This window comes from Strix aluco, chromosome 6 (assembly GCF_031877795.1).
Source record: "Strix aluco isolate bStrAlu1 chromosome 6, bStrAlu1.hap1, whole genome shotgun sequence".
Taxonomy (NCBI): Eukaryota; Metazoa; Chordata; class Aves; order Strigiformes; family Strigidae; genus Strix; species Strix aluco.
In genome coordinates this window covers 10451537-10460549 of record NC_133936.1, presented here as the reverse complement: position 1 = coordinate 10460549, position 9013 = coordinate 10451537, and positions in this window count along the sequence as shown.

The following is a 9013-nucleotide window of genomic DNA, read 5'->3' as shown; positions in this document are numbered from 1 at the left end:
AAAATTAGGTGAAAAGGAGAATTTAGAACATCAAAGTTTATTTCATTCTCTACTTTCCTGCCATCCAACGAACACAAAAGAAAACACATTGTATTAACACATGTTCTAAGTTGTTTTATAAAGCATATTAGGAACCAGCCTGGAAATGCCCCTTATTAGTTGTGTTGCCCAATGTTTCTAGCTACAAAACCGTATTCTCAGATTTTCTTAATTTTACCCAGCTCGAACCATTTCATCTGAAGTTTCTTCCTGTTCATATCCACACCAGGGGACAATTTTAAGAAGTTAATTGAGCCCCAGCCTTCAAAGAGCTGCATCGGCAGCCCTGAGGTTCCTCTCACACTGTTCTTTCTGAATGAAAAAACACAGTAGGGGACCTCACGCTGTACCAGATTTGGAAAGTCTTCTCTTAGATCAGACCTTCTCAAAAGTGTTTGTGCTGTCAAGATGTGTAGTAATAGCCAGCCAAGGACGGGCATTATCTGGAAACATCTGGTGTAACAGTTGGGGAAGAAAGTAGTGTCAGATATTGATTGTAACTTGGCAGTATGTATCAAAGATGTACAGGTTTTCAGTGAACAGTTTTTTTTCCAAGTACAATATTCTATTATACACAGGGAGCTAATCTACTGGAGTGTAGAACAAGTTTCATGACATAGAGCCTCTCCAGGATTATATAAGGAGTGCTCCTTGTCTCATTTGCCTTTCATGTCTTCTGAAGATGTCTACCTGTAACTTGAAAATTCTGATTTGGAGTCTAAAAATTCCACTGCAAGAGCAACATTTGCATAGTCTAACCTCAAGTTTCAAATATGAGTGATTTTTTTTTTTTTTTTACATATGTGTCAATAATTGTTCTATTTCACTGTAAAATGCTGTGAATTTCATTTGTGGATGTGTCTGTATGCTGGAATGTAAAACAGGCAAATGTTGTTTACTTGCACTATTTTTCACCTACATATAACTTCCTTTCTCTCCTCAGCTGTGGATCCCTTGGACAAGTATGTCTCCCTTTTCTGTGCAGGTATAAACAGATATTGCAACCTTCCTCTCTTCATTTCCACATGGCTAGTGGGATTACTGTTGTTCTACTTTATATTGTTTGTACATGCGGGAAGAAAGAGACTCCTGAGAGCAGAGCTCATCCACAGAAACAGACCTGAGCATTTGTCCCACTTCTCGTTCCAATCCAGTGTTTTGACAGTGCTATATTTCCTCTGAAATGCAGTGCTATCTCAGATAACACTGCTCATCCAGACTCGAGTCTTATCAAAATGCAGTGACTCAGTCATACATCATAGACAAATCACGGGAAGATTTGTGTGGATCTACTTAGAAATTACCAGTCATAGAAAGACTTGAAACAGAATGAGAAAGGGGAAGGAGTGAAGGTGGTAGGTAGAGTGAGTTGAAACTGTAGAACAAATGGATGGGGAAAACTAAAAATATGAAAAGAAGGTGGCAAGAAATATCTCAACGTTACTAAGTGTATTGTAGTGGTGCTTTTAATAAAAGAAAACTACATAAAAGACCACATGGGGGCAGGGCTAAATCAAAGATCAATATCTCTGTGACTAGTCCTCCTATTTATGTTGAAACGGTCATTTCATGTGAATGGACCTCACCTGTACTGGCTCTACTAGTGCAAATAATGTGTAAGTAAAGTCTGATGTAAACACAGAAAGATCACTGATGAAGTCTAAAATAAATATCTAGCCTCTAATGATCTCTATTTGATTAGAGATCCTCTCTGAAAGTCCTACAGGGTTTTTTCAATGCAACATATGCTCTAGTCATCAGTCTCTGCCTAGTGTAGGAAGCAGACCTAGTATTTCTTTGCCTGGTTTTGGCTGTCTGTAAAAATGGCTGATTGACATCATCAAATTGACTTTCCAAAGCCCAGTGGAAGTTCATGGCATACATGTCACAAAAAACTTTGCTTTGATACAGTATGAGAGTAGTAAGAAAATATATAAATGGATAGTACATACATTAGGGATCTTGGATTTGTGAAGTCCTAGAAAGTATTAAAACAATTCCATTCACTCTTGGGAATTTTACTCTTTGTGATGTTTGAGGAGAAGTTACCATCATTCAAGCTAGTAGGAAGTAAGGATTAATTCCCCAGATTGTTGGAGGCGCAGTGTATGTTATCCCTCAATGAACTAACAAAGAATACATAACATGGAACAGATGATATTGTAGGCTTTCCATAATACAACAAACTGACTCAATCCAGCCCCTGAGTGTATTTGGATTTTAAGGGATTTAAAATTTTGGCTAAGCAGTGATATTCATATTATGAGTCCTTTCTTTTAATTGTTGTGTCTGTAGCTTTATCTGTGCTTAATGTGCATCAACCTGTAATAACTAGGGATCCATATAGTATAAGTCTGTGGCAATTTTAAAAAGTCCTCACTAAAAAGTCCAGTATATGGTTTAAATCACCAACATGAGGCAAGTGGCCCAGAGCCTAATTCCTTAACCTGTAACTCCTTAAGTGTTGCAGGTGATTACTCAAGCTTGTAGATACAGCACATGCACAGTGGAGAGTGCTGCTGCCTTAATCAGCTTCATGAATTGTATTACTTAATTGAAAATGCTAATCACATAACTGTTAAATTGTTAATAACCAAGAATCAGTAGATCAGTAATTTGAAATTGCTATAATCACAGGATGCACAAGTGTAGAATTTCACTGGTGAGCTTGAACAATTAAATTTTCTAATAACAAATGTGTCATAAATGAGTATTGTACAAATAATAATTAAGTGCAAAAGTATGTGTTTCTTTGTTTTCAATCATATTTATTTACTTTTTAGACAAGCAAAATACCTGAGAACTTTTTTTTTTTTTTTAAATCTTTCTGAATTTCAGAGAAAAACATTTCTGTGATTATTTCATCCCAGCATGCATCTTTCCTAGGGATGTCCTAGCTTCAGAAATTAAAAAGTGAAGCAAAACAATCAGCATTTGCTTACAAATGGAGCAAGACTGTCTACTGGGCCCAGTCAGCCAATTTTGCATTACCAAATGCATCTAGGTTATAGAAACTCAGTCCTAGTCCTTTTCTTATACAGTATTCCTTTTAGGTGCAAAAAAATCCCTGTCCATGGACTAGGATTGAATCCAAGTCTCTGTGGGTGTTTAACGCTTGTCCTTGCTGCGCTTCCTTTAGAAGTACTAGTTACGGCTTTTCTATGCAGGAAAGTTAGCACACAGCCAGCTACATAATATGTGGTTCTCTGTGATACATTTCTTGGGAGTGCAAGCAGCAAGCTGGAGGTAGTTGTCTTCATTTCTGAAACCTTTGTGTAATTTATATACTTTGGGCACATGCAACAGTTCCTTATTTCAAGGCGTAAGCAAAGCTTGGCCTTAACCATGTGCTGATTGCATCCATGAGGGAACAGTGCAACGTCACTGGTTTTACCAGCTGACTTTGCAATGCTTCAATATTAATTTTCAGAACAGCCACCTCTGATTCATTCACACCTCAGCTTCCCACCCTCTCCTTCTACTTAGGTTCACTTTGTCCAAACTGAACTTGTGTCCTTTGCTATGACAACCAAGGAAGGGAGATATTACAAGAGTTTCATGTGGGAGTGTGCAGAGGTCTCAGTGGATTGAGGTCTCTTTGCTGAAATCTTTTCTCTCTCTCTACGTAGGAAGATACCATCGCAGCTGTGTAGATACTGCAACGCTCAGAAGGCCTTGGAGGCCAAGGATGTCATATTATATCCACTTTGTTGAAGCAGACCTGAGACACACAAAGTGGCTGGAATCAAACCCATCTGCAATAGATTTTTAATTCCTCAGGCTCCTGTGGAAAATCTAGTGCATCACTGGATAGACAAGTATGTCTGTATCTCTTGAATCCTTAGCTATTGGTTTAACACTCATTGGGGTTTGTTTGCAAAGAGATTATATACTTCTATAAGCCAGTTGAACATACACCTGGATCTGTCCATTGATACGGCATCACACTGCAATTCCTACTTGTGATTTCATCAGAAAAACAGAATAAAAATATGCACATGTAAATTCACTCTTGTTCATTGTACAGTCTCAAGCTACAGTGGAGTAAACTTTCCATGCAGCATGTGAGAAATTAGGCATACCGGCAGCTGTGAACATCTAATTCCCCCTGCAGGGTGCTGACAATGTACTCCAAAGTAATGTTTTTCACTAATTACATACTGCACTGACCATGGAAGCCTTCCACTATCCCATGGCAGAATAGTAGGATTCCTACGGCTTTTTCATTTAATTGAAAGTGAATATGAGGGACTGTTACTATTGTCTTCTGTGATTCCAGCGAGGCTTCTACAGATTGCAGAATTTTGGAGAACTGGTTAAAACTATGTTATATCATTAACTATTCCTTGCTTTCATTTGGAAAAAAAACCCACCTTAAAATAAAATCCAAGAGACTGTTCACTAGGCAGGCTTCTCCACAGGTGTGTTATGCTGTCAGTTATAAATTAGATGGAAAAAGGGATTTCCTTGCTATTGATCAAAATTAAAATTTAGGGACAAGAGAAAACCTAAACCACAAAATAAAACAATGAGTAACTTCCTGGAAGTTACAGGGCTTTTTTCCATCTTTGTAATAGTTTATTGAATAATTCTTTTGCATTCATCCAAGAGTGATTGTTTTACTGGACATACTACATCATTTCTGTTCAAAATATGTTTTCACTGTCATTAGTTAGTGCTTAATCTTCCTACCACTGAATTAGCTTTGAGAAAAATAGGATTAAACTCTAATATGCAAAAAGTAGTCCTGATTAGACAAGAAAAAGAAATCAAGCCTTCTGTTTAAAAATATAGTACATACCTGTATTTTAATGGGTTTATATTGTAGCATGTAACTTTATAATGTGTCAAGCAGTGTAAGGACAAAACAGACTGGAACATGTGGAGTAGAGCAGGTCTTAATAGGGAAGGTGCTTTAGCTGTCCGACTGTGTTTGTACCTCTGTGAAATGGAGGCACTGAAGCCTGCACTGCTCTGCATCTCTTTGTGGCAGTGCAAGGTTCCTGAAGTGCCAATTTTTGAATATACAGAAAGTAAAAAAAGGTACATGTAGGTTACTTTAAATTGCAAGCTTGAGGAGCTGAAGATAGTGTTTATTTTTTGTCTGTACTGAGCCAAAAAGAGATTTGCTAGAGAAGCTGTTCAATGATCGCAGCAAGAAGCAAAGGTGAATTCCACCGAGAAGAATCTGAGTAAGAAGGATGAGAAGGGGGCTCCATCAAACAACAAGATGAGCAAGAGATGGATAACTAAGGAGAGAGCAGTTCTTTTACCAGCAGAGGCTAGATAATACTTATTTGTTACAATTTTGTGAATATTTAAAATTTTGTCAGGTGGGAAGGAGGGAGTTTTCTTTTTACTTCACAGTTTTAGCCTGAATACGTATTTATATTCACAGATGTGGGAGTTGCATGCAATGCTGGTATATTACTTTGAATGGGATTTCTCTGAGGACTTTTAGACTTCTGCTTGTTTCAGATCTGTCCCTCAAAATTAAAGAAGTTAAATACTTTGAGCATGTGACCCTGTAAGTTTGTTTTCAGCTGGGTTTTTTTGAAACAAATTCTGCTGTTTACAAGGACAAGTGGAGTAGCTTAAATGAAAGAATATTTAAAAAACCTTGAAAGAAATTACTTCTGCGTGGTAGAGATGTTTTTAGAAACATTAAGATGAGTTAATTCTGACAAGAATGCTGAGGTTTTAATATGCTAGTTTATATGCTCGAGGCAGTCAGTAATCAAATGCCTGAGTACCGTATGTACTGACATTTACAAATCACAAACAGATTTATATATTATGATTCCAGAACTTTATCACAGCAAAATCATACTCTGCTGTTTAAAACAGATGACAGAAGAAGAATTAAAGATTCATGCTTATGAGAATGCAAGCAGCTGTCTAGTGTTTATTATATGGGACAGAAAGTAAGAGGAATGCATTTTAAAAAGCTTAAATAGCCTTCTGAGCAAGGTGCTAACTAGATGGTTACTCAGAAGATTTATACTGGGCAAGTCACTTTACCTCTCTATTTCCCTCCTGTCAAGGAATAATTATTTCTTTCTACTATTCTTCATTCATCTTGCCCACTTAGGCTGTGACTTACGCTGCGCAGGAATTAGATTTCCTTCAGAATTTTTTTTTTTTGAGTTACTAGATTTCTTAAAAAGCAACTCCCGCTTCCCCTCAAAACACCCCTGATTTGTAAAAGTGAAAATATCTGGAAAAGCCATCCCTACCTGAAACTGTGCAAGTTTGGATAATCTTGTTTTGGGAAAGCGTTCTTAGGACAGAAGATTTCTGAAGTTGGCAGCAGTCATGATGTTCAGAGCTAAGGCATTTAGCTGTGCTAAGTGGGAGAACGGCACAGCAGAAAATTAATCCTGGATTTCCTACAGCCCAGACAAACATCCTCACACTGGACTCCCAAGGAATTTGGGATTTCTCTTTTCTTTTATGGCATGTCTATGATGCATACAAATATTCAACAACTGTGTGTGGTTCTTGTCTCGTGCAGATAGGAAGCACAGTCACAGCTCTCAGAGAATAGTGCTGTCTCCTTCTCTTTTGCCATTAAGGTGTTATTTAGTTAAGAATTTAATCTACTTTGAAATAATAATCATAATATAAACTAATATAATACTAAAAATAATGGATAAGATGTTTTTCAGTGGTTTAATGTTGAGCAGTGTGCAGCATATATGTGGTAGCACAGCCTGAGAGCTTGGCTTGGCTTCCTGGCTTGACCTCAGACCTGCCTTCTCCCTGTGGACTTGCCTGGTGATCATGGGACTGAGACTGACCCTGATCAACGCCTCCAGGCCAGACCCTGACCCACACTGTGCGCTCAGCATCCTGCCTTATGCTCAGCAAGGTCCCTCCACCCCCCTGCCCTGCTGTCACCCCTGGCTCCCACTCACCCTCCCTTATGGCAGCAGCCAGCCATTGCTGCTCTCTGGCACAAACTCTAATGTAAAAACAAGACATTTATTTTTATCTTGTAAAATTGATAGGTGCAATATTTAAGTCAAGCACTTCTTATATGGCAGTATGATTTCTGGGTATTCCATGGAGTTAATGAAGTGAACATGTTAGTGAACAGTTGCAATAATGTGAGTTCTTCACTAACATTCAGGCTTAACATCATGGAGTAATAATACCATTCATCCAAATGCATTTTGGTTTTGACTCTATTGATCTCATTCTTTCTTAAAATGTTTTCAGCATCTCATCACTGCCTAAGTTCATTTTTTTTGTACAAAATGAATATTTCCACATTTATGAACACCACTAATTATGAAATCCACAGCATTTAAACCACTGTTAACATTTTCCTATTAATGGAAGAAATTAAGTTTTTTATATAAGCAATGTTCTTTGTTGTTTTCTTTTTTACTTCAGCAGATATTCTCTATTAGTCCTTTCCCACAGTAATTCAGTTTTGCTTTTTTTTCAAAATTCTGGTGTATTCTGAAAGACTCTGCTCTCCTGAGAGTTGTAAAACATTTATGTCAAATGAAACAAAAAATCTATCTGTACTCCTGACAGATGGGCCAATCAGCAGTCATCAAAAAAGAAATTATAATAATAACATTTATTCCTATAAAGATAATATAGTAGAATTCCTATAAGATTTCAATGTAAGAGTAGGAACACAGTGTACGTGCTGTTATTTAAACCAATAGAGAATATACCTACAAGGTAGACAGAAAAAATAAAAGCATAAGCTGTTCATTTGCTTCACTGAGCCAGTGAGTAAGCCTTACATGCTAGACCAAAGTACTGCGGCACCTTAAGTTTTTTAAATTACAGTTCTCCAGAAAGAGACTTAGAGAAAAAATAAAGAAGAAATATGTAGTTTTGAGAAAAAGCATCGTGGAGGTTCAATTTTTCATTCTTCCTCCTGAAATGTTACATGTTTGTGGATTGCAAGCTGGCACTGCTGCTTCTTGTCAGAGAGCAGCCCACTGTCACCGTGGGTTATATGATAAACTGACGTTTGAATAATTCTCTGCATCCACTCCACTTTTTATCAGTAGCTAGAAAATCATTCCTATAGCAGGAGGAGTGGGAAAGGATTCCCATGGAACAAAATGAAGGATCCAATGCCCAGCTAATTTATTTTGTGGACATGATGTCAGTCATATAATGGTATGCTTCTTCCCATACAGAACAGACAACTCTATTTCTATAACTTGCTATAATTTGTGAAAGGCTCCCACATTTTCTACCTCATCCTTATTTTTTTCTTTCAGGATTAGAAAAATGCTGAACACCAAACTACTCCTCAATTGGAAACCAACCTCAGATCTGAGATATCCTTTTGGATTTTGTTAAGTTTATAAATGTGGGTATTTCAGTAGAACAGATTTTTACTGCCCTATCAAATCTGGGGTCTAACATTACAGATCTCGGGAGGAAACCTAGGAAGCAGCTCCCCACATTCAGTGAAATTTCTCTTTTTCCTTCCTGTTCCCTTTCTGAACCTAACTTCTAACTTTGTATCTAACTCTGACCCAGTGTTCCTACATTTGAAGCACAGACAGCAAGGTACAATGTGCACTGGTATTGACTTTGCTGAATAGGCTTCACATGGAAGCAGCCAACTCATCCTTCCATTTTAACCAGCGTTTCCATCCTTAATCATGTTATTATTTCCAATGACTAATTGCTTGGAGGTACTCTATCTCTTTCCATGCTGAGTTTGTGGGGGAATGTGGTGAAAATTCGAGGCAGGGACTTTAACTGAAAAGCAAAGAACTTATGGGAAGAAATTAAAATTCACTGTTACTGTGCACAACAACTGAGCAGTCTGACATGACTCCCAGATTTGATACATACATGTATGAAAAAAAGAAAAAAACAAATTGCCTGTGTGCTTAGGTAAGTGAGAAGGGAGGAAAATGTAAGATTAAAGGAATATACAGGCTTCTCTGCCTTGGTTATTTTCAGATAGGTTAGATATAGAGAGGAATTT